This window comes from Cebus imitator, unplaced genomic scaffold (genome assembly GCF_001604975.1).
Source record: "Cebus imitator isolate Cc_AM_T3 unplaced genomic scaffold, Cebus_imitator-1.0 Scaffold743, whole genome shotgun sequence".
In the NCBI taxonomy this organism is placed as follows: Eukaryota; Metazoa; Chordata; class Mammalia; order Primates; family Cebidae; genus Cebus; species Cebus imitator.
In genome coordinates, this window is record NW_016108058.1 from 490,899 (window position 1) to 504,525 (window position 13,627).

At 48.7% G+C, this 13,627-nt stretch overlaps 1 long non-coding RNA gene and 1 pseudogene across 2 annotated transcripts; one reads left to right on the forward strand and one right to left on the reverse strand.

The window, feature by feature from the left end:
- Positions 1-1,921: 1,921 nt before the first annotated feature.
- LOC108296831 lies at positions 1,922-3,395 on the forward strand (annotated as a pseudogene).
- Positions 3,396-5,038: 1,643 nt separating this feature from the next.
- Positions 5,039-12,235, reverse strand: LOC119469615. 2 transcript variants are annotated; one of them, XR_005198453.1, is made up of 3 exons: positions 11,168-12,235; positions 5,804-5,836; positions 5,039-5,168 (listed from the first exon to the last, which is right to left on the reverse strand). It is a non-coding gene; the product is annotated as an uncharacterized LOC119469615 (long non-coding RNA). The 2 variants fall into 2 exon arrangements; XR_005198452.1 differs by lacking the exon at positions 5,039-5,168 and having other exon boundaries at positions 5,669-5,836.
- Between the last annotated feature and the right edge of the window lie 1,392 nt (positions 12,236-13,627).

Below are 13,627 nucleotides of genomic sequence, written 5' to 3' on the forward strand. Positions count from 1 at the left end.
GCGACTCCCTGTTTTTCATGCACAAACAACTGGAAAGGTTTAGAGATGTCTGGCAAGGCCAAGGCTGGGGCTGCAGTCAGGGCAGTCTTGAGCTTGTCAAAAGCCTGTTGCTCCACCTCTGTCCATGTCAAGGGCTGATTTCCTCCAGCGCAGGCATACAGGGGCTTGGCTATCTAAGCAAATCCCAAAATCCATAGCCTGCAGTACCCTACTGCACCAAGGAATTCTCGAACTTGGCGTTTCGTGGTGGTGGTGGGTATTTGCAGCACTGCTTGGATTCGGCTGGGTGCCAGTGCCCTGTTGCCCTTCTCTATAACATAGCCCAGGTAAGTCACTTTTGGCTGGCAGAGTTGGGCCTTTTTAGCTGAGACCCGGTACCCCAAAGTCTGCAGGGTTTCTAATAATGACTAGGTGGTCTCTTTACAGGCCTCCTGGGTTTTTGTAGCCAAGAGTGTCATCCACGTATTGGAGTAGGGTACACTCTGGGAATTCAGCTCGGAAGGCAGCAAGGTCTTGGCTAAGTGCCTCATCAAACAGAGTGGGGGAGTTTTTGAACCCCTGAGGTAGTCTTGTCCGAGTGAGTTGCCCCGAGACTCCAGTATCAGGGTCGGTCCATTCAAAAGCAAATATAGGCTGGCTAACAGGGGCTAGTGGGATGCAAAAGAATGCATCCTTAAGATCCAAGACAGTGTAATGGTGTTCTGGGTCCAAGAGACTTAGGAGGGTGTACGGATTTGGAACTGTAGGATGAACAGTTTCTACCCGTTTATTCACCTCCCTCAAGTCCTGCACAGACCGATAGTCCTGTGTGCCTGGTTTTAGNCCCCCCCCCCCACGAACTGGTGATACAACTATTTGTGAAAATGCGCCTTTCAGGTATTGGAGGCGGCATGCGGGCACGAGCGGATGGCCAGGTCTTTTGGACTGGCCTGGGAGTCAGGTGGATCACTTGGGGTCAGTAGTTTGAGACCAGCCTGGCCCACATGGCAAAACTCTGTGTATACTAAAAATATAAAAATTAGCCAGGCGTGGTTGCGGTAACCTGTAATCCCAGCTACTCAGGAGACTGAGGCTGGAGAATCCCTTCAACCTGGCATGTGGAAGTTGCAGTGAGCTGAAATCATGCCACTGCACTCCCGCCTGGGCAACAGAGTGAGACCCTATCTCCAAAAAAAAAAAGTGATATAGAATAGGTACAATCAGCAGGCATTTACATAGGAATGGTAAGTAGTTCCATGAACTTTTCATTTATATACATGTGCACGAGGTCATAATGTAAAATGTTTCACTGTGGTCTGGTATTGTTTGTTTTTGAGACTGAGTCTAGTTCTGTCACCTTGGCTGGAGTGCAGTGGCATGATCTCAGCTCACTGCAGCCTCTCCTGCTCCCAGGCTCAAATGATTCTTCTGCCTCAGCCACCCGAGTAGGTGGGACTACAGGAATGTGCCACCACACCCGGCTAACTTCTGTATTTTTAGTAGAGATGGGGTTTCACCATGTTGTCCAGGGTGGTCTTGAACTCCTGGGCTCAAGTGATCCAACCTCCTCTGCCTCACAGAATGCTGGGATTACAGGCGTAAGCCACTGTGTCCAGCCTTTTTGTTTGTTTTTTGAGATGGAGTCTCGCTCTGTCACCCAGGATGCAGTGCAGTACTGTGACCTTGGCTCACTGCAGCCGCCTCCTGCTGGGTTCAAGCGATTGTCATGCCTCAGCCTCCAAAGTAGCTGGGATTATAGGCATATACCACCATGCTTGGCTAATTTTTGTATCTTTAGTAGAGAAGGGGTTTCACCATGTTGGCCGGGCTGGTCTTGAACTCCTGACCTCAAGTGATCTGCTCACCTTGGCCTCCCGAAGTGCTGGGATTACAGGTGTGAGCCACCAAGCACAGCCTGTATCACAGTGGTTTCTGGTCAGAAAGGTCTGAAAAACACCAGCTTAATACAAACACATTACATAAACTTTTGTATGTAAGACTTAATTTAGAAAAAATGTCAATGGATTTACTATGAGAGCAAAATTGCAGACATGTTGATAAGCACAATGCTTCTTTTCCCTTTCTTGTCTTGTAGGTAAGCAACTAGAAGCCATTTGTGTCAAGGTAACATCTGGAGAAATGAAAGGTCAGGAAAGGCTGGTTCCCTTCCAGCCCCAAACTGCAAGACAGAGCCAGCCGCCCCAGGGGAGTTCGTGCTTGATGGGGCTCCACGTCACCAGGCCTCAGCTGCTCGGTGTACAGCCGCTTGTGAGAACCGAGCCACAGTCGTGCCTCCTAAGTGACTTACGCCAACCTCCTGCTCAGGTGTTTGTACAGGGTCCACTGCCAGCCCTCCAGGCAGTCCCTGCAAAGAAAGTCCCAGCCCCCAAGGCTCCAGATGGACAGGGCTCCATGTTGACCCCCTTGTCGGCCTCCGACCCACTGGCAGTAACATCTGTTTCATCCAGTTCAGCACACCGATTTATTTCAAACTTGCATACAAAACATACTGAGAAACTAAAAAAGTCGTTAAAAGTAAAGACACGTTCTGGACGGATATCTCGACCTCCCAAGTATAAAGCTAAAGATTATAAGTTCATAAAAACAGAGGATTTGGCAGACGGTCATCTGTCAGATTCTGATGATTACTCAGAACGCAGTGTGGAAGCAGATGAAGATGAACGGAAGCGGCAGGTGCTCTTTCACTTACCAAGCTGCTTCCTGAGGCCCAAAAGCTTTAAGTGTGAGACTTGTGAAAAGTCATCTATAGAAAGGGGGCTGACCCGGCATTTTACACTTAACCCAGGCCATGGCCACCTGGACCCCAAGATGGTGCTGAGAAAGGGAGTGGGCACACCCTCCGGGGGGCACGAGAGAAAGGACGCTCAGCCTGACCTTCCCAGAGCTGTCCACGCCAGCAGCTCCCCGTGAGGGGCTCACTCCTGCTTGGTGACAGAGTCGGCGCACCGTGGCCTGCAGGTAATGTTTGTGTCTGGGTGTGTGTCGTTGTATTCAGACTTTCTCATGTTGCTATAAAGAAATACCTGAGGGGGTATTTTATAAAGAAAAGAGGTTTAGTGGGCTCATGTTTCCACAGGCTGTACAGGAAGCATGGTGTTGGCATGGCTTCTGGGGACGCCTCGGGAAATAGTCAATGTGAAGGCAGAGTGGGAGCAGGCACATCATATGGCCACAGCAGGGACAAGTAGCGGGGGGAAATGCCACACACTTTCAAAAACCAGCTGTCATGAGAACTCACTATCATGAGAACAGCACCAAGGAGATGGTGTCGCACCAACCGTGAGGGTTCTGCCCCAGGATCAGTCACCTCCCGCCAGGTCCCACCTCTAACATTGGGGATTACACTTCAACATGAGATTGGGTGGGGACGGATTCAAACCACATCAGTCCTTATTCCTGCCCCTGCCTGTCCATCGTCCTTAAATTGACCTTCACAGTGTCTGATGGGGACTCGGACGAAGGCTCAAGCAGGACCAGAATCACTCTAGTTGGGGATCTGACACCCCACGTTGTCCGCACTGCTGCGGAACAGGCCGGGAGATGCGTGTGCAGCAGGATCTAGTGAGCACGTTTGATGGGAGCACAGCCATGTCTTTAGGTTTGGTCTGTAAAACCAATGCAGTGCACTCGTGGCTGACGCTGCCACTTCAATGGGTGATGTTGAGAAACGCAGTCCCCGGGGCTGCTACTGGAGTGTCAACCCCTGGCTGCTTAGCGTGTCCTCTCCCTCTTGCCCCTTCTGAAACTCCTGATAAAGCAGGTTTGAGTCGCTATAAGTTTGTATTAGCACATCAAAATTTTTTCCAAAATATTTTATTGTAAAATATACATAGCATAACATTTACCATCTTAGCCATATTTAAGTGTGTGGTTCAGCGGTATTTGGTACATTCACAGTGTTGTATAGCCATCACCCCCACACAGCTCCAGAACTCTTTTCATCTTCTAAAACTAAAACTCTTAGCTTCAAGCTGGGGTAAATGGGGGGAAAAAAAACCCTAAAACTGCCTCCATAAACACCAACTCTCCATTCCCTTTTCCCCCAACTCTGGCAGCCACTATTCTACTTTCTGTCTCTATGATTTTGACTACTCTAATTTCCTCACAGAATTGGAATCACAGAATCTTTGTACTTCTGTGACTGGCTTATTTCACTTAGCACGCTATCAAGGTTCATGTTGTGCTAAGTGTGAGAATGTCCTTCCTCTGCAGGGCTGAGTAAAATCTCACTGTGTGTACATACCACATTTTGCTTATTCATTCATCTGTCAACGGACACTTGGGTTGCTCCCACCTTTTGGCTATTATGAGCGATGCTGCTACGAACACGGCTGTTCATTTACCTCCTTGAGATCCTGCTTTCCATTTTCAGGGGTATACAGCTACAAGTGGAATTGCTAGATTTTAAGTGGTACTTTTATTTCCTTTTCAGACTGTTCATTGTTAGTGTTTAATGCAGCTGATTTTTGTGTCTTGACTTTTTGGAGTCTCGCTCTGTTGCCCAGGTTGGAATACAGTGGCACAATCTCAGTTCACTGCAACCTCTGCCTCCTGAGTTCAAGTGATTCTTCTGCCTCAGCCTCCCAAGTAGGTAGGAATACAGGCACGCACCACCAGTAATTTTTTGAATTTTTAGTAGAGATGGGGTTTCACCATGTTGGCCAGGCCGGTCTTGAACTCCTGACCTCAAGTGATCCATTCATCTCGGCCTCCCAAAGTGCTGGGATTACAGGTGTGAGCCACCGCACCTGGCCTGTATATTTACTTTGTATGCTACTACATACTGATTTCATTTATTCTTTTCTTTAAAAAAGTCTCTCACTCTCTTGCTCTGTCACCCAGGCTGGAAGTGCAGTGGCACGATCTTGACTTACTGTAACCTCTGCCTCCAGTGTTCCAGTGATTCTTGTGCCTCAGCCTCCTCAGCACCTGGGACCACAGGTGCTGAGCACTGTGCCTGACTAATTTTTGTATTTTTTTGTAGAGATGGGGTTTCGCCATGTTGGCCAGGCTAGTCTCGAACTCCTGGCCTCAAGTGATCCGCCCACATCTGCCTCCTAAAGTGCTGGGATTACAGGTATGAACCACCATGCATGGCCTCATTTATTAGTTCTAGCAGGTTTGTGTGTTTGTGTGATCTTCAGGCACTTCTACTTAGAAGATCATGTCTGCAAATAGAGATAATTTTTACCTCTTTCACTGAAATGATCATCCTTTTTTGGAAGTGGAAGTGGCAGCCACAAATAATGGCCAGCCTGGACACTTCCTGATGCCCACTCGCCCCAGCTGGCCTCTTCCACCCCTGGCTCTGCTCCCTCTTGAGCCCACTCTGAGGCTGCAGCCCAGGCTGTCTGTGCCCCACACTCCCACAGATGAAGGGTCAGTGCGCCACTTCAGAATTGACAGCCCAGTGCGTGCTCAGGCCTTTCTGCCTCCCCTTCCCGCCCTGTCCTGAGAGCTCACCGATGCCCTCTGTGGCCCCGACCCAAGGCTTGTTTCTTGGCCTGCTCCTGCCATGCCCAGTCTGGCTTCCCTGCACTATGCAGGGCATACAGTAGGTGCTCATTGGGAAGTGAAGGAAACGCCCACCACTGAGAGACTGCTGAGGGGCTGAGAACCGCAACTTTGTTTAGGTTTTCTTCTGTATTTTCCATATCAGTACCTTGGGTTTAAACTTTTTTTTTTTTTCAATCTTTATCCTCAGGAATGTTCAAACAGATCATCTAGTAAAGCCGTTTTTCCCAGCTATATATAAGGAATTTGAAAGTCACATCAAATGGTTAAGAAAATGTACGAAGATTACCTCAGTAGTTCTGGTATGTGTTCTCAGGAGACCCTGAAAATAAACAATGGTAAGGTAACAACCTCCCGTAGCAGAAAGTTTTGCTCGTGGAGTTAGCCAAAAGAAGGGCAGGCACAGTGGCTTACACTCTGGGAGGCTGAGGCGGGTGGATCACTTGAAGTCAGGAGTTTGAGACCAGCCTGGCCAAGGTGACAAAACCCTAATACAAAAATTAGCGCATGCCTCTAATCCCAGTTATTCAGGAGGCTGAGACACAAGTATTTGTCACTGGAAGGCAAAGGTTGCAGTGAGCCGAGATTGCACCACTGCACTCCAGCCTAGGTGACAGAGCAAGATTCTGTCTCAANGATCTAGGGTTTTGTTCCACACAAGCTCCAAAGAAACTACCTCCAACTTGTCATCTGATCCAGCACGGGCAAAAGTACTCTTTTCCCGGTGGAGGTGGCTGGGAGAATTTACAGGCCACAATGACCAAAACAAGGAAGAGAATAAAGACAACTAGAGTTAAGACTATCTGCCACATGGCAAAGGAAGAAAGAGTGAGGTCTCAGTGATAGAATAAGAAGAAGATGGGAAAGAAAGAGAAAAGAGTAATTTCTGCTGGGGTGTAATCAATAAAATTTCCCTGCATCCAGTGGTTCATCAACCACTGTAAGATATCTCCTACCTCAAGGAAAGATGGCCTGAATCAGTGTACGTCTGCTAGCAGGAGTCTAATAAAACTGACAAATTTACAGATGAGACAGGACCACATACAAGAGTGACAGACAAAGGGTGGGTGCCCCCCAGATGGGAGACCACTCAGCTGCCTGCACGGCCACTTTCCTGGAAGAATTTTCAGGGGCGTCTTGGCTAAGGTGTACCCGTATAATCCCCAGGCCTGGTCACCTCAGGATGGAAGTACAAGTAGGACAGCTCTGAGGTGAATCACCGTTATGCCCTATGACGCTCCAGTGGAACCGCGGGTGAAGGCCCACACAAGCCCCGTAGCCTTTCAGCCGTGGGACTACATATATACGCACTCACTCTCTCACTCACGCAGAGGTTACGGAAAACAACTGAATGCTGCCACCCACTATGCCAGCTACCAGAGGCGAATGCTGGTACCCCTATGCCAGCTACCAGAAGGTGAACGCTGGTACCCACTGCACCAGCTACCAGAAGCCTCAAGCGACGTCTCGGTGAGGCTTGCCAGGTCAGAGTTGCAATGACTCGTCAGTCCCCCGACTCAGGCCCTTCCTTTGAACTAGTTCCCAGACCAGACTTACCTCCGGAGGTTTTTTTTTAGGACCCTGAGGAATTTCGGGTGAATGTCAGCTGAGAGGTCGCTTATCCTCCACGGTGGCTCTCCGGGGCCCTGGGAAAGAACAGGGGGCGCCTCCCCAGAGGCCCCCAAGGTGGGAGCGGCCGCCTGGGCGAGACTCTGAGATGGCTTTTGTCTGGTGATAACAAAAAGAGAATATCTCCGTAGGACCTCCAAATGTTCTACTGGACCGAGTGTAGAAAGTTAGCACCAAGACAAAAGTATGCCAGATTGCAGGGTCATTTATTATGCCAGCGACCACAGAGGACTCACGTCCCTCCAACCTGTGGTGTCAAAAGGAGGGTGCCAAGACTTTTTACACCCAAAAAAACACCTTGGGAGTGGGGGTGAGGAGTGAGGATGGGGATGAAAAGGTTTCGGACATTCCAAGGGCTAGGGGATTCTGTGATTCACCTCCTGGGCGGAGACGAGGGCGGGGTCTCCGGACATTCCAAGGGCCAGGGGACTTTTGTCATTCTGTTTGTTACTTCAGTGGTTTACAGAAGTCAAGATAAGCATTTGTTTACACACAGATCTTAGTTATCCTGGGCTGCTTATTTTAGTTATTACCGGTAAGCAAAGGCTAGCAATTCTGGCACAATATCACACATGCATACATTCCCTTTGCACCTTTTTGCACACTCATACACTCATTCACACTCCCATCGTCACAACACTGACACAATTCTGCCTGTCCTCACACTCATACACACTTGCCACACACACACTAACAATGTTCCATGCACACTCACACGTCCTCTACATTCAGTCACTAATCTACCTTCATGACCGCACACACGCAGGTTTTCTTTTTTTTTTTTTGAGACGGAGTTTCACTCATGTTACCCAGGCTGGAGNTTTTTGAGAAGGAGTGTGCTCTGTCGCCTAGGCTGGAGTGCAGTGGCTTGGTCTTGGCTCACTGCAACCTCTACCTCCTGGATTCAAGTGATTCTCCTGCCTCAGCCTCCCAAGTTGCTGGGTCTATAGGTGTGCACCACCACGCCCAGTGAATTTTTGTATTTTTAGTAGAGATGGGGTTTCACCATATTGGCCAGGCTGGTCTTAAACTCCTGACCTCATGATCTGCCCACCTTGGCCTCCCAAAGTGCTGGGACTACAGGCATGAGCCACTGTGCCTTGCCACACATGGCTAATTTTTGATTTATTTAAAAAAGAATTGTTTTGTAGAGATGGGGTCTAGCTTTGTTGCCCAGGTTGGTCTCAAACTCCTGACCTCAAGTAATCCTCCTCCCAAGGTGGCGGGATTATAGGTATAAGCCACCTTGCCCAGCTCATAGTTATTTTAGAAAGTGCCAGGCCATTTGGAATCGTTTGCCTTTTCCAGGACAGCTGAAGTGAACCTGCTGGTCATGCACAGTGCCTGGTGTGGGGGCCGGTGCCTGGGTAGCTGCATGTCTCGGCCAGGTGCCTGTCCACTCCCTTGACTGTTTTAACTTGGTACAGGAGGAATGGAAGTGGCAGCCCCAAATAATGGCCAGCCTGGGCTCTCCTGGCCCCAACTCACCCCAACTGGCCTCTTCTGCCCGGGCACTCTCCCTGAGCCCACTCTGAGGCTGCAGCCCAGGCTGCCAGTGCCCCACACTCCCTCCAGAGCTTACAGCCCAGCCGGGGCTCAGGGCTTCTCTGCCCTTCCTTCCTGCCCTGTCCTGGGAGCTCACCCGTGCCCTCCGTGGCCTCCACCCAAGACTTGTTTGTTTCTTGGCCGGCTCCTTCCATGCCCATTCTGGCTTCCCTGCGCCATGTGGGGCACACAGTTGGTGCTCGCTGGGGACAGAAGGAAATGCACACCAGAGCAGCTGCTGAGGGGTTAAGGAACCAGAACTTTGTTCAGATTTTCTTCTATATTTTCCATATCAGTACCTCGGGTTTAAACTTTTTTTTAATCTTTATCTTGACGAAGGTTGAAAAAAATCATCTAGCAAAGCCTTTCTTCCCAGCCGTATATAAGGAATTTGAAGAGCTGCATCAAATGGTTAAGCAAATGTGCGAAGATTACCTCAGTAATTCTGATCTGTGTTCTCAGGAGACCCTGGAAATAAATGATGATAAGGTAACAGTCTTCCATGGCAGAAAGAGCTTTGCTCATAGAGTTAGCCAGAAGAAAGAAGGGCCAGGCGCAGTGGCTTACGCTCGTAATCCCAGCACTTTGGGAGATTGAGGCAGATGGATCACTAGACGTCAGGAGTTCGAGACTAGCTTGGTTAACATGACAAAACCTAGTCTCTACTAAAAATACAAAATTAGCTGGGCGTGGTGGCACATGCCTCTAATCCCAGTTATTGTGGAGGCGGGGAACCTAGGAGGCGGAGGTTGCAGTGAGCTGAGATTGCACCATTGCAGTCCAGCCTGGGTGACACAGTGAGACTCTGTCTCAAAAAATAAAAAACTCCATGAATGAAGGAGAATGTTTTTAGTAATGATATTTTCCTAGCCAACCTCATTTTAGCTTTTTCCCATCAAGTGAATTTTTTTTCTCTTAAAGCAATAAATGTTCTTCCAGAAAACTCAACAATGAAGATATGCTAAAAGAAAATAGAAAACACCAGAATCTTCCCACTCACTGATGATCAGAGTTAATACCTCAGGTATTACTTTCTTCTTTTTGTTTTGAGACAAGGTTTCACTCTGTCTCCTAGGGTGGAGTGCAGTGGTACAGTCACAGCTCATTGTGGCCTTGACCACCCAAAAGTGCTGGATTATAGGCATGAACCACCATGCTCAGCCCTGATTTCTTCTTTATGTGGGTTTTGGGGGATGGGTTATATAGGCGGCCATTCATCATTGTTTATGGTTTTTCTGACACAATTCTCATTTCAATGTCATTATCAAATTGCCTTTAGCTACATTGGATTTTTTGGGGGTTTTGTGTAGAGTCTCGCTCTGTTGCCCAGGCTGGAGTGCAGTGGTGCAATCTTGACTCACTGCAACCTCCACTTCCCAGTTCAAACGATTCTCTCGCCTCAGCTTCCCAAGTAGCTGGGATTACAGGCATGTGGTACCATGCCCAGCTAATTTTTGTATTTTTAGTAGAGATGGGGTTTCACCATGGGCCAGGCTGGTCTCAAACTCTTGACCTCAGGTGATCCACCTGCCTCAGCCTCCCAAAGTGCTGGGATTACCGGCGTGAGGCACCACATCCAGCCCCCTGCTGTGCTTTTTAGTGAAGCATCAGGCAGGAGAGGTGCCCCACTGACCTAGAGTTCCTACTTTATCATCTAATTCTACTCTCGCTCGTAACTTCCCACTCTTCTAACCTTCTAGTTTTTTTCAAAGTCCCTGTGATCAACACATTTTAAACAGAGAAGGAAACACTAGTCATAATTTTAAAACATTTTTGGAACATAGAAAACACATCCTTTTTAGACTTCAGGAAGGAACAGGAGTTAGTAGGGGAGGCTTGCACCCATCCATGCTTCTGAGAGTGCACTCACAAATGCATGCACACTCCTATGCTTGCATTCTCATGCCCTTTACACTTGCACTCAGATCCACACCAACATGTGCACTCATACATGACATGCCCACACTCATGCATCACACCCTACGCTTGCACTGTCACAGGCACACTCACTCTTACATGCTCACATTTATACACACTCATACATCCACACACACCGTCACACAACATGCACACCCACAAGCAGTCACACACTTTCCCACACACTTGCATTGCACACACTGGCACATACTATGTGCCTTCATGTGTTACACACACACTCTCACTCCTTGACTCCACACCCCTGTGCACTCATTCACACTCCCATCAGGACACTGACACTGTTCTACGCACACACACATATCCTCCACAATCTGCAGTGACTAACTTACCCTCACGACCACATGCAGGTTTTCAAATGCACTCATACGCATACGAACTTGCGCACACCCCCCTGCACACTTGTTCACACTCCATGTACTCACACACATACACACCCCCTTGCACACTTGTTCACACTCCATGTACTCACACACATACAGACTCACATCCCGCTTTGCACACACAGCCCCACCCACTCACCCCAAGCCCACCTGACGCTGACCTGTGCGGCTGGCCCTCTGCCTGGGCTTGGAGGCTCCTCAGGGCAGAAGCTCCTGCTGCTTTTCCCACTGCCGTGTCTTCTGTGGCTTCAACATCGCCTAGTGTGGGCTGCCATTCTACAAACACATTGTCAGCAGTCAACCAAAGGAAACCCACTGGCGACCGTGCCCTCAATAGTCAAACTTATTCCATCGCCCCAGCCTCGGGGGAGAAGCGCTGCTGCCTGTGCACTGCATTTACGGATGAGACTGGGAGAGGTTTAGAGCGTGGCTGAGTCCCTTGCCCACACAGCTGGCTCCAAATCTGTCTTCTCACCCTCCCACTTCTCAGGCTAAAATCACACTCGATGTTTTTGTGGGGCCGTTTGATCTGGACATTGTCAAAGAAAAAAATGCACCAGACAAGTTAAACGTGCAAGGCAGGCTTGAGTCAGGACTATTGCCATACCGAAGAGAGAAGGAGCTTAGCCTTGTTAAACAAAAGGCTGGAGAGTTTAAGTGCTGGGGTGAGATGCCGAGAAGGAACTGGAGACATCAGGAAGAGGTTAGGAAATGCGGTAAAGCGATCTGTGTTCGCTCATTGGAATTTTTCAAAACTGGAAACCTGCCCTTCTACAAAGACTGACAGATGTATCATCTTCAATTACTACATTTTAAAGGGATGGCTCTGAGGTCTTGAGAAAGACATTCCTGGGTTGTAAAACTAGCAAGAGGCTAGAAGAAGATTTGAGACAAGATTTGCATCTCAAAGAGGTAGAGAAAGAACTCACCATTGCAAGTTTCCTAAAATAAATCCTCCGTTGACGGGTGGAACTGGAGGTCATTATATTAAGTGAAATAAGCCAGGCACAGAAGAAAAATATTGCATGTTCTCACTCACATGTGGGAGCTTCAAACCTGGACCTCATGGAGAAAGAGAGTAGAACGGTGGCTACCAGAGGCTGTGAAGGGAGATAAAAACACTTTGATTAATGGGTACAAATATATGGGGGGGTTTGCTTTTTGGTGACAGGCTTCTGCTCTGTTGCCCAGACTGGAGTACAGTGGTGCAATCACAGCTCACAGTAACCTCGAACTCCTGGGCTCAAGTGGTCCTACCACCTCAGCCTAGCGAGTAGCTAGGACTGCAGGTACGTGCCGCCACGCCAGGCTGATTTTTGTATTTTTTGTAGAGACAGGGTCTCACTAGGTTGCCCAGGCTGGTATCCCAACTCCTGGGCTGAAGCAGTTCTCCCGCCTTACAAATATACAGTTGATAAAAGAAATAAGACCTACTGTTCAGTAAATCATCAGAGTGACTAGTTTATAGTAATCTATTTTACATTTCAAAATTGTAAGGTCTTTCTTTCAGGCTGACGGCACCATGGCCCACATGCACATCTCTGGAGGGCGCCATGAAAAGTGGAAGATCGATCAACCCCTGCAACACCTAACTAACTTGAGACATTCTTCTATTGTTTATTATTCCAGCCTCAATTGACGAGGCCATGGAACTTTTAACCAACTTTGATCAACCTCATGACTCCAGACCCTACGACTCCCTCCCAGCTTGCAAAAAGCCTCCCTAAACTGTAACTTCTGTAACTTTCCACTGCCTTACCCAAACCTATAAAACCAACTCCTATCCCACCACCCTCCTCCACTGACTCTTTTTGGACTCGGCCTGCCCACACCCAGGTGAATAAACAGCCATGTTGGTCACACAAAGCCTGGTTGGGGGTCTCTTCATTCAGAGCATGCATTTTAACATTTGGTGCCGGAAACCCAGGATGGGGGTACTCCTACGGGAAACTATACCCCCTGTCTCCTTGTGCTCCCTCTGTGAAGAGACTTACCTGTGACCTAGGTTAATCAGATCAACCCACAGACCCACTCCCCATCCTCAGATGAGGTAAGCAGTTGGCCTTAACTCTTCTCTTTAGCCCTTCTCGCTGCCTGTCAACCTCCTCCTCCACTCAGTTTCATTTTCCTCTCCCTTTCAGCGGAGACAGGAAGGACAGGACTTTCCGTGAGGTTCACGACTGGAAAAATCCTACACAGGTCACGGAAGCAGGAAAACAGTCTTCCCTCAGTGACTGATCATTGCGGAGACGTCCACTCTGGTCACTCACTCGCACTCACAGGTGATGGATCAACCCGCGGGATGCCCCCTTTGACCGATTCACCCAGGTTCAGACCAAGGTTTAGTCTGGGCCGCCTGCTAAGCTGCTTCGTTGCACATTCACTTTCCTTGTCTCCGTCACTCTTCTGAAACTCTGGGCAACCTCCCGCCCTCCATTCCTCCCTCCTCTCCCTTAGCCTGCATTCTGAAAACCTCAGACCTCTCTGGCTATCACCTCACCTAAAACCTAAGCGACTTATTTTCTTTTGCAGTACCGCTTGCCCACAATATAAATTGGACAATGGCTCTCAATGGCCAGAAAACGGTGCCTTCGATTTTTCTATCCTACAGGATCCAGACA